This window comes from Cydia amplana, chromosome 1, assembly GCF_948474715.1.
Source record: "Cydia amplana chromosome 1, ilCydAmpl1.1, whole genome shotgun sequence".
In the NCBI taxonomy this organism is placed as follows: Eukaryota; Metazoa; Arthropoda; class Insecta; order Lepidoptera; family Tortricidae; genus Cydia; species Cydia amplana.
This window is the reverse complement of record NC_086069.1, coordinates 5,074,511-5,091,035: the sequence shown is the minus strand read 5'-3', so window position 1 is coordinate 5,091,035 and position 16,525 is coordinate 5,074,511. Positions and strand designations below refer to the sequence as shown.

General features: G+C 36.6%; 1 protein-coding gene across 1 annotated transcript in view; it reads right to left on the bottom strand.

Annotated features, from left to right (window-relative positions):
- LOC134661421 (atrial natriuretic peptide receptor 1) overlaps nucleotides 1-16,525 on the bottom strand; it is a 288,858-nt gene that overhangs the window by 161,360 nt on the left and 110,973 nt on the right. The window lies entirely within an intron of this gene.

The following is a 16,525-nucleotide window of genomic DNA, read 5'->3' as shown; positions in this document are numbered from 1 at the left end:
TGAATTGATGGTTCCAATTTTACTCATATGAACACAGTACATAAACGGGAATTCATTTTTAACTAAACAACACCAGTCCTTCGGTGCATTGCCAGTCCTTCGGCAGATACCAGACCCTCGTCAGAAGTAACCATCTCAGCCGCGTAAGTGCTACTCCTCGCAAAGAGCATTCTGCACATAAAAAGCAGACCACGTGCACCTCTTACATGCTCCGGCACTTCTGATGCGGTCACTAAACAATACCCAGTCCATCGGGCATACTTTCAGTCCATCGAAAGCAAAACAGTATTGCCCAGTCCATCGGGCGTGCCTTCAGTCCATCGAAAGCAAAACAGTAGTGCCCAGTCCATCGGGCATAATTTCAGTCCTACGAAAGTACAAGCTTTCAGTCCGTCGAAAGCAAAACAATGTTAACAGTGAATTCCAAAAAAAAAAAAAAAAAAAACAGGTTTTTAAATCATGTTACTCAGAACCATTGGTACTATCAGCGTCAACTGATCAACTGAAACTGAACATTACTGATCAAAATCACTAAAGATAGCTTTCTTCTTTAGCTTTAACAACAGAAACTCGCTCAAGACTTCTATGCAGAAGTAAAACATCTCAAAATAATCCCAACGAAATGGGAACTGCTCACCAGCTTAATAAAGTATGATGCACGCGACCAAGTCAAAGGTGGTGGTGGTGAGGTCCAACTCAAGCACGGAGGCCGATCCCTTCCGCCCGCCGCTGCCGCCGCTGCGGCAGACTGCAAGAGACACGATGCGGCTCAACACAGCCGGCTGTTACTGAAATCATCATTTGCACGGTATCAGGTTTATCATTTATGCAGGCTAAACTCAAAAGGTTTATGAAATGCAAGGTAGCAGACACAAAAACATGTTTCCAATGTATACGGGACTTCAAAAATCTCAGAATAAAATTTAAACTTCAATGAGTGCGTTTTCTTTCATTCTATGAACAAACAAACACGTGTTCCAAAAATAAGTAACAAGGTAAAATGGGCCAATACGAAAAGTGACAGCTTATTAGTTACGTTCGACTGTTATGCTTCGCCATTACACTCAAAATAAAATTCACTAATAAACAATTAGAACGAAACCTGTCCTTTTATTTCCAAATCTCCAGCACAGAAGATACTGCACAGCCGCCTCTGTATCACGGGCGCAATGGCGTCCGCAAGCTCGCTCGGTTCCGGCTGCAGGACACTGTAACATTAATTTTCATATGCGTAGCTCATGTTTCCATAGTATGCACTATTTGTGATCTATCACGGCATTACGAGCAATAATTTGTCGCAATTTTATTAATTACTAAACGTTACAGGGTAAAGATTACATAATCCTATGCATTGGCAAATCAGCAGGATCAATTTCTAACGGTGCATTGTATTTTTAATGAAAAAAAATATTTTTTGAGGGTAGATGCACAAGTGAGCGATGAAATAATATCACATCGCGACAGCCAATATTTGATTTTAATGAACAATATGGATTTCATACCAAAATAACTTAAGATCACTTAGATTTAAATGGATTTTAAAAATTAATTGTATTTTCAAATCAATTATTGAGGGTAGATTCACAAGTGAGCGATGAAATAGTATCACGTCGTGATAGCTAATACTCGGTTTTAATTAACAGTATGGATTTCAAATCAAAATAACTCAAGATCGCTTCGATTTAAATGGATTACAAAAATTAATTATAAAGAAACGTAACGATTCCAGAGATGACGTCACGTAAAGACCGCTATGCTCGACTGCCTCAATCATAATTCACAGTTTCACAATAATTCTCACCAAATAACAATGAATTACACTCACCATTCAATCAAGGTTAGACACGTGAGCTTACCGTTACCAAATAACCAGATTATGGAATGTAGTTCACCAGAAATACACCACGCTCCCAGGTGGCTGTGCAAGCAACACATGAAACTCCGCATCCATCCCACTTCTGATATCGGCGAACGATGGTCCTAATAGCGGTGGGCGCGTGGGGGTAGTACCTAGATGTATTACTTCACAGCCAAAATAGTAGGTATGCTACCAACGCATGAAATAAACATTCAGACTCGTTACCCATACTAGTGCCTACTATATTTTAGTACTAAATAATCAAAACGACCAATCACTAATTGGATCAAAAAATTATTTGATTTAAAACAAAAGATCACATGAAATCGTTCAAATCTTTATTTTACAAAAGTAAGCTTCTAATGGCACATAAGAAATCAAAATAACACTTTTGGAATAAAACACTTAGCTAAACGGTTAAAGAACGTGAGAATCTATAAGCTTTCAGAATAATCCTTCAGGTGTAAGCCTTCAGGAACGTAGCGAATTAGGCACGAGGTATGGCTAACGATAACGTCCGATCTCTAGCGCGGTCCGATCAAGAAGAAGGAAGCCAGTTCCAGCGGCGGAGCCAACCGCTCCCGCCTCCAATTCAAGTTGGTAAACCTGCCTGACCAGTCTACCAACATAACGACAAAAATGCCTGCTCGTGCCTACGTTCACTCAAGATACTACGTCATCTTGACGTTCCAAAGCCTTCTACCTGTCATTTAGTTCAACAATACGCCAAACATTGCTAATCGATTTTATACAGGCGTCTAACTATGAACTGTAATGCTGCAATACGTCTTTCTGGTGTCTCGCTCCGACATTATATATATATATATATAATATATATATATATATATATATATATTATATATATATATATATATATATATATATATAGTCTAAAATTAAATCAATATGTTTAACTTGTTGGTTTCATAGTGAAGTTACATGAAATTGGATATTATGTTTGCTTTTAGTCCAGACTTATATGTGTAACTTGTAAACTTTGCGTAACTTGTAAACCGCTTAACCCAGACAAATATATTACGAAATTACGTAGGTATTATGAAGTCTCTTCCCTATGAATAGTTAATATTAACCTACATTGCTTGCCTAAATTTGGTTAAGTGACTTAAGAGGAAATACCAGCTGGGCCCTTTCCCAGATTTGATAATAGCGCTGACGGGGCTCCTAAAATTAATGCGATAAGGACAACTGCAGCTTAGGAGAAAAACCCTGCGTAAAAACCTCAGAAATCGAGGTTTTGTTCTCGACATTTTCCTCCTCCAAAACTTAACCGGTCGTAACAATATTTTGGGAACGGAACGACAAAAAAAAATGTGTCTGACCGTTTTGATTTTTGTGTTCATTGTGGCCGATTTTGTATGCTAGGCGTCTATTTATGGCACATTTTATCGACCGTTTTTAGCGCTGTTTGAAGTACTTTAGTTCTTATAAAAACCAAAATATCAAAAAAACGAATTGTACAGATACAGGGACTGGTAATATTGAACTAGATATAAAAAAGATAATTATTCATCTAGGGCCAAAATCCAGAGAGGAAAATGTCGAGAACCCTTGTATGGCAAAATGACCACTATACAAACGATATAACGCTCTCAATTCAAAACGTCATTCTGTACAAAATACAAAGAACCTAGAGCGAGTAGAATTGACATACAACACTATTTGCTCTATTTTCTTTATATATTTTTTTAGTAATATTACATAATAAGTTAATTAGTAATATTACATAATAAAAATATTCAGATTGAGTTAAATGAAAACTTTAATTACAGTTGCAGATGGATGAGACTCTTAAACATTTAAAACTCTAGAATAAATGAAGGAGAGCGATGGATTAACTAACATAATAGGTACCGTAAAATGGGGTGAGTAGGGTCAAAACTGAAATTCAAACCTCGATAACATTTTATTTTTACATATGAAAACTGAATGGTGTATATAATAAGTGTTCCGGACGTTTGTATTTTATTTTGAGTAGTTTTTCATAACTTTGACGATAAAGAGGAAAACCCACCTCACCCCGTAGTGCCTCGTATTTGGGGTGACAGGGGTTTTCATACAAAGGTGATATTGGAAGATTGTTGGATCGATTTTTTTTTATTATGCGTATTACTATAGCTCCATTTTAAATTGGAATACATTATTTTTGTAGCAGTAGCCCTAAAATCCCTTCTCACCCCCCTCTCAAACCTACTCTCCCCATTCATAACACACTTCTCCCCGCGAAACCAACTCACCCCGTTTTACGGTACACTATAATTATCAATAAGTTTCTAAAGTAAAACCAAAAACCAATGTGAAGAATATAGAATTTTTGATAATTATTCATTCTACATTAGTTTTATATTAAAATATTTCAGTGCACTGCTACTATTTGTCAATAAAAATATATCACGTCTTTGATAGAGCAAAGAAAAATGCCCCGTAATGTATGTAGTTAATCAGTACAAAATCTGTCAGAGGGGCTACCGCGAACCACGTACGACGTGTTGCATCTCTGTCGTACTTGTAATTTCGTACGTAAGTGTGACAGGGAGGCAACACGTCGAACGTGGTTCGCGGTAGGCCTTCTGAGTCAATGAGCTACTCTGTTTCAGACGTTGAACGATTTCAGATATTAAACGAGTCCCGACCGGCGACCACATTCGTAACCTGTGGGTATTGCAAGGTGACTTTTTGTCACCATTAAGGTGACAGTCCATTTCCAACCGCAGCTGCACTACTGTACATTTTACTATGGAAATTGACAGTAACAGCTGCGGTTGGAAATAGACTGTCACCTTTATACATCGCATTTCAAATCCATTAAGAACTACACGAACCTGAAGTGTCATTCTATAGATGGAACTTGCTAACTATGTAGGTAAGTATATGTAAACAAACCGCCATATTGAAATTGTGTCTGAATATCAATTTACTAGTGACTTTTGTTTACATAGTTAGCAAGTTCCATAGAATTACACTTTAGCCGCCACCATACTACAATTGAAGTTACGCTCATTCATTCATTTGCTCAATCATTTTAAAACGACATTCTGAAATATCATATTTGACATGTATGTATTCAAGTAAGTAGTTAACATTGTTGCATGTAAAAAAAAATTGGTGGCAGGTTCGTGTGACTCTTAAATAAATATATGAAATTTAGTTACCATGTGTCCATTGTGTCTATTAACATTTTTGTTGTTATTTCTGACCCTTTAGACGTGTATACATGGCCCCTTAAAGGGTTCTCTTGCGGAACAAGACTTGTAACTTAGCGTTTCCCCGGCATCTGTCGATGGGCTGTTGTGTGTACAGTTTAGTGCCGGAGGTCGTTACGTAAATAATTGCCTTTGTCTCGGGTGTCTGGTTTTTGGAGGTTGTTTGTCAGTTAAGGACAGGAAACTAAGGCGGTCGGATCTTAACATTGGATGCGAATTCGCACGTCGTAAATCGCCATACAAACTCAGTACCGGGAGCACTCCCTACGTGTGAACCCACGCGAGTCTTATTGCAACCAGTTTACTCGACTACTTTATTTAGAACAGTCTAAACAACTATTTTACTATTCGTTTGTATGCTAGCATTCGATTCCTGTTTTGGTTACATTCAGAGTTGGGTTTTTGTTTAATCTAGATTTTAGTACAAAAATCTATATATATAAACGTGAAAGACCTGACTGACTGACTTAAATCAACGCGTAGCCCAAACCGCTGGGACTAGAAAGTCCAAAATTGGCAAGTAGATTCCTTATAAGGTCTATATAGGGGTCCACTAAGAAAGGATTATTCAAAATTCATCCCCTAAACGGGTGAAATTTTAAAAAAACTCTCCTACGTGTGTAGGGTTTGAGATCCGGATATCCGGATATCCGAAATATCCGGATATCCGTCAAATCTAAGATCCGGATCCAACGTCTCATAGGATCCGGATATTTCGGATCTCACGGATCCGTTAAATATTGCATTGGTCGCGTTATTGGTACGCGATAACGTCATAAAATAAATACAAATATTGCTTAAACTAAACAGTAGTAACAGTAACAGTATTAAAACGAGCTACCTGCATGCCTCCTGACTGGAATAAGGGTAAATTTTTGTATGTTTTAAAGTAATTGTTATCAGGTTTTCGCTCAGTCGCCTTTGGGTCGTCTACCTGGAACATCATTAGTGCTTGTGCGTGTTGTTATCAGTGACTTTTTTGTGTTATCGTGTCGGTTCCCAGTCTTATGTTAACATAAATAACATATGCTTGATGTGCTGCTGAGTAACTAATATTGATATTTTTTTCTCGTTATTAAGAAGCTGTAGCCCAAATTCCTTAATTTCCCGAAACTTTTGTAGTAATTTTACATTATTTTGCAGTAATTAACTGGATTTATATATACCTATAAGGGAAGATTGTTGTAATGGGGACTGAATAAATGAGTTAGATACTTTTTCTAAGCCATTTTTCTCAGTCGAACGACTGAAGGTATAGCTATTTTACCAAAGGAGTACGTTTTTTAATAGTATAAATTATATCACACCACACCGGTATAAAATAATAAAAGTACATAAATGTAACTTTTTCTCCATTTTCTATTTTGTGAGCTTATAATGGCAAATGTAAGAAAAAACGCCGAAGTTAAAGCGGTGTTTTTAGGCACCTTTAGAATTAATTCTTCTGAGCAGATATATAGAAATAAATTTGCTTTAATTACTTCATTTTTGGCGTTTACGGTTACAAATCGACTACGGCCTCCTAAAAAAAATGCATAATATTATTAATAGGAATACCTAATTAAGACTACACTGAATATCTTATTATACATATTTATATCGTTTTGAGATAATAATAATTATTAATAATTGTAATTAACTAAAATATGAACATTTTACATTTTACTAGCTGTTCCTTGTATGTAAGTTGTAAATTTCGTCACCTTTCTTGATACAGATCCGTATTATCCGAATTATCTGGATATCCGGATCCGTCAAATTTTAATATCCGAAATATCCGGATCCGAAAAATTGACGGATCTTGCAAACCCTATGCGTGTGCGAAGCTGCGGGCAAAAGCTAGTGATATTATATTAATGATTTGAACAACCAGCCCGATCTCGTATGCTACCATGAAATTTGGATATACGGCAAACCTTAAATATTAAATAGGTACGATACTTGGCTTGAAAAGTTATGTGAACTGCCAAATTCAAGCTAACAATGTAGTCTAGTAATAACAAATCGGTCTGAGGTCAGTAGGTAAATACTAAATAGGTATAGTTCCAAACTTGGCAAACTTTCAAATAAGGTGGTCCCTGTAACCTCGAAAGTGAAGTAATTTTTAAGATGGCAAATATCTAAAAAACCAGAAGCAATTCATACTTCAGCAACACACGCTCTACTGCAACGCTGACCAAGGCATCTTGCTTAGGCCCGAGATACACTTGTAAGTTTTACTTACGTAAGTAGGGACACAGCTATACTACAGAATGAGCGATGAATATCGTTATCTCATTCTAACAAATAACTTTGTCTCAAGGAAGTTAAAAACTATAAGTACCTATTTAAACATTATGTTTTCGATGGAAATGTACCTACTATAGATTATTAACAAGCTTTTATTCGACCTATGTAATGGAATCTACGGTAACTAATGTAACCATCTTCCAATTGGCAGCTGAATGTAGTAGTATGTAGTTCTGATGACAATACAATAATAATGGTATTGTCGAACTGATCTGATGATGGAGACAGGAGGTGGCCATAGGAACTCTGTGATGAAACAACGCAACCTAATTGTGTTAGGGGTTTTTAGAATTGTCTCGATGAGTATTAGTTGTCTGTCGTAAGAAAAGTACAGTCAGCGATAAAAGCTTGTACCAAAAATGATTTTTTTGCCAAAAACTTATTTTACATTATGACACCCAAGATGAATAAGTTCCATTAAGTATTTCACAGGATGTGATCGATATTGATAGTCCTCTATTGTTCCCTCGGTGTCGGCAATAAAGCTGTGACGTTATACCCCTATAAAAGATTTGAAAAGAAAACGTATCTTTTACGGATTTAATTTCGTAAACGTTACGTTTCTAATAAAACCCTATCCGCCTAAAAACCTTCTGGCTTTTAGATAGTTCGGTGTAAGGTTGCTTTTTGTATAATATTTCGAGAGATAAGTTATTTTAAGATCAAAGTCTCCATTACAGAAGTATTTTTCTCGGTATAAAAAGTGTAAAAAAAACTATTTTATGAGCAATAAAAATATGTTTGTGATCTAACTTAGCTCGGGTCTGTTTTTATGTGCTAAAAATATTTTGCTCTTACCTGAAAATATGTTTTAAACGATGAGGTTATTCCAGGGTTTTCTTACTTCTATAATTTAGTACAAACTTGGTAGATGATATTTTTTAAGCAAGTTGAATTTTTTCATTTTCATAAGTAACTAAGGTAATCAACGAGGCGAAGCCCGTATATAAGGTAAGGCCGTCTAGAATCTCTTTTGTCGCTTCTAACTCCTTTTTTTTACTCATACTTCACTAACAGAAGATACGTAGATCAGAAGGAGCGAAGCTTTTTTCTTTTGACTATGTATGAGCGAAGTGCATGCATATTATACAAATACGAGAGCTTAACTATGACAAAGGAGAACCTTCCTGTAACAGAATAATATTTAGATCATTTTAGTAAAATGATTCTAGTTTTAATGTCTGCTGCTGTCCTGTCCTGTCTAATAACATTAAATTTTGTAATGTAAGTAAGAAAAATATTTATAATTTTGCCAACTTATTTTTGGGCCACCTTATATGTAACTATACGTAACACATTCTTTTTTGCAAGGTAAATGGCGACCGAAAGAAGCTCGGCTCGGGCTGACCTTAGGGAACCGTAATTTCGCCCTTCATTACTTTTTGCTGATATCGTTCTATTAATATTTGAACTATAGCGTTCTATTTATCAATATTTTCATATAAGACCTTCGCAATATGTTTCATGAGAAGTCCCCGTATTTGTAGTGAATGGACAGAAAATCATTACAGTGCTTTTAACTTATTAGAGAGTGCTTCAGACATTTTAGTCATGTAGGTATAAAGAATAAAAGATTAGGCTAGGAAAAATAAAATAGAAGGCTAGGGCTAAATTAATGCTCAAATATTCTACACGCAACCTAACCATCAAAGTATTATGAGTCCTGACCTGCTGCAGGAATTGCGTTATGCGTCATAAAGTTTAACTCGCGCGCGAGAACGCAACTCATGCTAGACGGTCTGAAGACTTGCGAGACTTTACACCTTGTTGCTTTAAGACTCATTAATCTCGTAATTAGCTCTATCTTACAACACAACTATTATTACTGAATCACTTAAGGTTCCGTCACACAGGCGCGTTGTCCGAGCGGCGCATGAGCGGGGCGTGAGCGTTTTATAATGTAAAAGCGGCACGCCCCGCTCACGCCCCGCCCGGAAAACGCGCCCGTGGCGCGAAGTCTTTATGGGAAGTGATACAATGTATTAGAAATTAAAACCCCATAACATATTAATCTTAAATAATGAAATTAACAAACTGTTCCCGTATAATTTTGAAGCTTTATTTATGCAGCCTTTCATACAGTCTGTAGCTATAAAGTATGGTCAGACAAAACAAAATCACTCTCTATATACGCGTAGGAAGAAGTAGCATTTAAATAATTGCCTGTAAATTTCTTTTTCGCACCCCACCCTGAACAAAGGATCAAGTGCGCATTCATTTCACGCCTGCCTCGTAATGTTTTTCTTTGCGTCGGATAATAAATGGAATATGGCAATAATTCCCGAACACTCTTTAAAGTGACAGTCCATTTCCAACCGCAGCTGCACTACTGTTCATTTTACTATGGAAATTGACAGTAACAGCGACGCGTTCAGTACCAGTAGTGCAGCTGCGGTCAGAAATGGAATGTGATGATGTGATGGATGTGATTTGTTTTTCTGAGTTCCCGATATTTCCACACTGTTGCAAATGCCATATTCAGTAATAAGTAGTTTGGTTTTAGACATTGGTTCTATTCTATGATTTATCCGTTAATTAATAAAATATATGTTGGTTTGTAAATAAGTAACATCATAACTTGCGTATTAAATTATCACCTAAACGGATCCTTATTATTCAACGCTTGATGTAGTAATCAAATCCAACCAACTTAAATGGCGGTGGCGCAACGATTTACCCTTTCATTTACATAACAATATATACAATGTACATATGATTAAGCAATAATCAAAGACTGTACTATACAATAATGCATATATCGTAGTAAATATAAAATCACATGCCGGCATTATGTACATAATCAGAGTTCGGAATTCTCGTCTCATAACTTTGGAAAATTAGATTTTCCTTTGCACTAATCACGCTCCGTGATTGTTACGTCATTTAGGGTTTTAGCTAAATTGGACATTCTACAGCGTAAGTATGGCACAACCAATTTAGCTAGGACCCTAAATGGCGTAACAATCCCGTGTGGTGACTGTACTAAATGTATCTCTAACAAAATGTTCCTACAACAAATTACACCTGTCAATGTTCCTCTACCAATACAAATACCACACGCAACTGTTTGCACGCGTAACCCCAGAATCTATCGTTACCACCAGTCGTTTAGCCGCGACCGAAACGGGCAGAAGTAATGTACTGAAACACATTAACTACCGAACTAGCTTAGTTTTATTACTATCCCGCTCAGTCGGTCGAATACAGTCTTAAAAGATACGTAGAAGGCCAAAAGTAAAGGAATAACTTTAATAAGTACCTATTAAACTTAAAAACTATCTGTTTATATGTACCTTGTCTAAAATATATTTGACTATCTCTAATTCTTTAAGGAACTTGAGCAGAATATGTATGATAGATAATTTGAGTAGGTAAATCAGATTAAGGTTTATTTGGGTAGCTTCGGAAATAGGGTAATCCGAAAATCATTTCAATATCTCATATTCCGTTGCAATAAGAGTCCCTTTTCGGAATTATCCGGCACTTTTTTAGTGTTTTTTCCTTTCGGAATTACCTATCCGAATATACCTTATTTCGGTTTTCCTTATGACGCTAATTTGTAAAGAATACTGATTAGCTTTAGCAGCCACCGTAATTATTTCCTCCGAAACAGTCTCTAAAATAGATTCTAGAATATTTGTAGAAGACCAAATGAAAAGAAACTATTAGATAAAGGTTTGCTTGAGTCCCGCAGCTAAACACTACCTGGAGGATTATTTGCCAACACCGCAAATTTAATGTTACTATTTGGCAAGTTTGTGATTCAACATTTTGTAGCTTTGTTGTGTCTGGAATGTACCTGATAAACGAGAGAGTTGTTGTAGACGAGACGCAGAAGCTTAATTTATTATCTATCATTATTATGACATGTTTACGCCTAAAGTTGCCGTCATTAGAACTTGCGAACTATGTAAACAAACAATGTAACTTTGTTTTGTGAATGTTTCTCCTTGAATTTTCACACTACCCCATCAAACACAGTTCAAACTATACACATATACACTATTAAAACGGTCCGTTCCGTAAAATACATAAATATATAACTGTATCTTGGATATTTAATTAAAAGTTTAAAATGGTTTCATAAGTTAGGTTATTAGGACCTGATGGAATGACGTTTTTGTTTCTTTTAAATTCTATAATTGTCTATGATAGGTAGTGTTGTGACTAAAGTTTGTGATATAAACCCGTTACACACTACCCAACTCACGCTCTGTACCTACCGCCGCGGTTGTAAAATACATCAATACATCATTCTTAAGTACCAATTTGTCTTCTGATCGTGATTAAACAAATTAAAAATAAGTAACTACTTGTTTTTTAATTTTGGTATTTTATTACTCGGTATGGTTTGACATTAGTAAAGTAGTAAGTAAGAGTCTTGCCCATTACTAGTAAATTCATCATTCAGAGACAATTTCAATATGGCGGTTTGTTTACATAGTTCGCAAGTTCTAATGACGGCGAGTTTACACCTTATACTTACTTCGAGTTACCTACACATACAATTGAGGCTTGGGAAGTAGTTAGCATTCGACAATAGTAAATTAATAAAGGATGACTCACGTTAGAACGGGCCGACCGGGCCGTGTCCGGGCCAAAGCTTCCAGTGCTTACTTTTCTATGACAGATGACAGGTGATCACGTGGTGTTTTCCATAGAAAACGAAGCGTCGGAAGCTCTGATCCGGACACGAGCCGGTCTAACGTGAGTCATCCTTAAAACGTGGATATCTAGATACACTTGGAGCTCTGTTTATAACACAATATTTAGCTACGGCATGACAGGGAGCCGACCAGTCATTAAGATCAGAAGCGCGCCACATTTTTTTTAATTTTTTTATTCCTGATTTATGTAGTTATTTTACTGCTACCATATTTTCACTAAGACGATTTGTGACGAAGTTGTGTCACGATTTTGTCGTTGATAGTATCTTACTTTGGCCCTATGTACATATATATCTTTACTTAAGGACCTTAAGGTTGTCTAAATTTTGCTATCGTTAGTACATTAGTGCAGAATTAAGTTTATTTGGAATGCATTAAAAGTTTAAGTAATTGAGAAATGTGTACAAAAAATACGGCACGATTCGTAGTTGAACATGTGTTTTTTTTATGAACGAATATGTACAATTAGTTTCGTTAGCAAAATCTGGAACGTGTGTAGTATGTGTACGGTTTTTTTTAAACAAACGAGCTAGCAACACGTATTCTCAAATTACTTAAATGTGAATCTGTGATGTTAAAAAAATGGAAAAACGAACTTACTTAAATGCGCAACATATTTGAGGTCTTATTTACTGTTGCCAATAGCACCTCAGGCACTAAATATTCTATGTGAAGCGACATGCACCCAACGTAGCAAGGTACCTACTTATGCAAAAAAATAGATATCTATTTATATTGTTATGTCGTGTTGACTAATTCTTTTTGACAAAATCTACAGGTACAGCGATCAAATATCACGACACATTGTCATAGTTATTAGTGAGTGACCCACAAAAATCATCGCGCTTTTTATGAAATAAGTATAGCTATAACATTTATGGTATAATTCATTATAACTAAAATACGTAATCTATGTCATAGAGAAATATAGTAAGACAAGAGTGCTCACTCCATACATCAGTTCAGACTATTAATTTCAGTGTCTACATCTAGTATCGAGTTGCGGAACTATCAGTACTGCTACTTGACAATAGATGTAGCACCGACCGGAAAGTCTTATGCTGTTGAGATAAGACTTTCCGGTCGGTGCTACATCTATTGTCAAGTAGCAGTACTGATAGTTCCGCTACTCGATGCTAGATGCTAATAGTCTTTTTGGTACTAAAACTGATGTATGGAGTGAGCACTCTATGTATTTTTTTCTCTATGTCTATGTGAACAATCACAAATTACCTTCGATCAACACGGGCTTCCGACACGTCGGAAGGGATAGGCCCAAGTGATATCTTAACATACATATTGTTACGGCAATACCTAAAGCGCATAGAAACGACGGCGGCCCGTGACCTTCAACCTGGCTCGCGCCTAACGACCCGCGCGCCCATCCCCGGCTGCGATGCACCTACCACGAGTACCATGACGTCACATACATGTTATCGCGTCATGTCACCAGCAGCCAATGAGAAGCATACATCAGATATGTCGTGATCGACAGCCAATGGTGTAGCGGCTCGTCATCCCTGCGCGCACCAATGACGACACAGGATGACACTTAAATTAGCATATCACTCTCAACTAGCTACCACGTAGCCCATACCTATCTTTTTGTTGCTCATTTTTTTTATATATTTAATGTACGTAAAAACAATGTAAAATCCCGAATTAAATGTAGTTAATTCGAAGAACCTGCTGCCTTCGTCATTTCATCAACCTGCCATCCACATCAGCGCAAATCCTGGCCATCAGCCCCAACGTATGTCTATACGCGCAGACACATATCATTCTGCCATTTTTCGCGGGGGGGAACGTGATGCACACAGTCGCACTTCTCACACACTTACGTACAAAATCCAATCTGTAATGAGGACACAAATACATAGAAAATGACACCCTACACAGACAAATCTTGCACACCTCAATCTGTTTTTGTGTACGGACGAGTCACAAGTGTCACAACACGCACACTAACAGATTTTCGTCAAAGAATATTATTGTTTTTGGAGAGATGAGAAGTCGGATTTGTCGCTCGACCGATCCGCAATTTGTACTGGGCGAGCAAAATCGATAAATCCAGCAATTACATGAGACTAAAATATAATAATTGTGTTTCAATGTAATTAAACGTATGATATGTAAAAAAAATATTACATGTGAAATGTAACACCTTCTTTTTGTAAATTTGATGTCCCCGACCAACATGCTTGCTTGGTTTTTTGTTGTACTGTCTTTGTACAACAAAAAACCAAGCAATTAGGCATTTTTTCTGCTGCTGTGTTCACTCGCGCGTCTGGACTCGGTCTAGTTAAAAATCCGAGCGCAACTAGTTTTATTACCCGCGCTAGATCAGTTGATCTTGTACCTAGGCAGAGGGGAAATAGTGCGAATGCCGCATCCCTTCCGTGTTGATCGAAGCAAATTACATTTCGCAAAAAAGATTCGTAAGTCACACGCGAACTCGCACGTTTTATCTTGAGCCGGGCAGCCGGGACAGTAATCACCGCTAGACGGCCACTAGACGCAAAAAAAACATCTAAAATATCCCCTTTCAACCAGAAACTCGGTATCAACACAAGATCCCCCGACCGTTGCTAACATAAGTGCTCCTTCATATGGGATTCAGAAAAGTACGTGCAATTTCAGTACCCTAACTTCATAATAAACTTAACGTTCTCTCGATGTCTTGCTGGTTTAGTGACTTAATTGTATTGCGTCAATATCCGGCGGAAATAGTGCATACAAGCGTAAATATTTTATCTTTACGGGGATTAGATGAATTAGATCGGTGCTACATATTCTACCACTTACTAGGATAACCAAGGTTGGAAAGACTTAAAGCCCATATGGCATAATTATAAAACGAAATTAGTCTATATACTGAATTCAGGAACATTGCTGTGTAAGAACCTTTCTAAATGGCTTGTTTACTCCAGTAAAACTTGGCAACTTAGAATTTATGTCACACGTGTTACAATTTAACGCTTAACTTGAAAATCCCAGTCGTTCCTAAGCGGCCCTGGAGCATAAGTAGATTATTAAGTGGATTGTCATGTTTGTTAAGAATTTAGTCGAGCACTTGAATTGTACAAAGTTTATGTTATTGTATAAACAAATATCACAAGTTGCTGGTCGCATTTCTAGACCGCGTCTCGTGAAATTTGGTGAGGGTCCGATAAACCTATAGGTCGACTTTTTTGTAGATTCACTTTTTGGAAAATTTACAATATGGCGGAGTCATGGAGGTTTACGAGGTCTACCATTCATAGAGCCACTAAGTAATGTAATAAAATATTTATGTGTGAAACGAAAAATGTAGAAATTTTATTCATAACAACTCAAAACTCGTACTCGCAATAGTTGACGGTCTTTTAGCAAAAAGACTTTAATCTACGAAGAATACGGTTAGGTACTGTTTTGGGTCGAGGTGGCTATTGGGAAAACTAAGTAGAGCATACACCGTGCTCTCTTCGATTTCGTAGTGGCCACCTCTTATATGTATGTAGCTCTTAGTTTTTTATTAGGTATTCGATTTATTTTTAATTTGTTTTTTGTTATTAACATAATTAACATAGTGTTTTGAAGATTTTCATATTAACAAGATATGTATTATAATTATTGAATAATAATGAAATTGATTTGAAATAAAGGTTTGTTTTTTTTTATACAGGCAACAATTTAGACACTCTATTTATGTTACGTTCATTAAATATTTAATAATAAATGAACTTGTCACTTACATCTTACACGTGAAATAAACTTAATACGAAAATCTTGTATTTGAAATACTGCATAAAAAAATATCCCAAAAACCGAAGCGCAAGCTAAATAAATACCTACCAGTGAAAGCAACTATTTATAATAACAGCTATTCGATCTGTCAAATAAGATTCACTATCTCTTACGGCCAAATTAATGAATGAATACCTAATTCTCGTGAAAATATAGGTAGCAAGTCATTTTCAATATTATAAAAATACGAGCCTTGTTGAAGCGGTTTAAAAAATACGTATAGGTACAGGAAAAATTTCAAGTTCTATGGTTTAATACTTGTGACGAAAAATTACACCTCGCTCCTTTATAACCAATATAAAATATAAACTACCTATATATGACGTTAAATAATATCTTGTTTACTAATATGGAGCATTATCTATGAAAAGGGACCTTATTGTCGATGGCGCTTACGCCGCACAGCGTCGCGCGGCATTGTATTTATATCGGAGCATCGTCAATAATGGCGTAAGCGCCATCGACAATAAGGTCCCTTTTCATAGATAACGTCACATATTTTAATCCCAAAGTGCTTTGTGTAGTAAGTAGCATTGAAAGGAGCCATATATAAGTTCGAGGAAACCTCGAAAGCACACGTGCCAAGTGCATAAAACCAAACGTGCCATAACCGTACCCTCTCAAATCAGAACCTCACTCCACACCGAAACTCACTCCCGAAGTCGTTCCCTATGTTCTGAAGTAACAAATCCTCGTGACTCTGA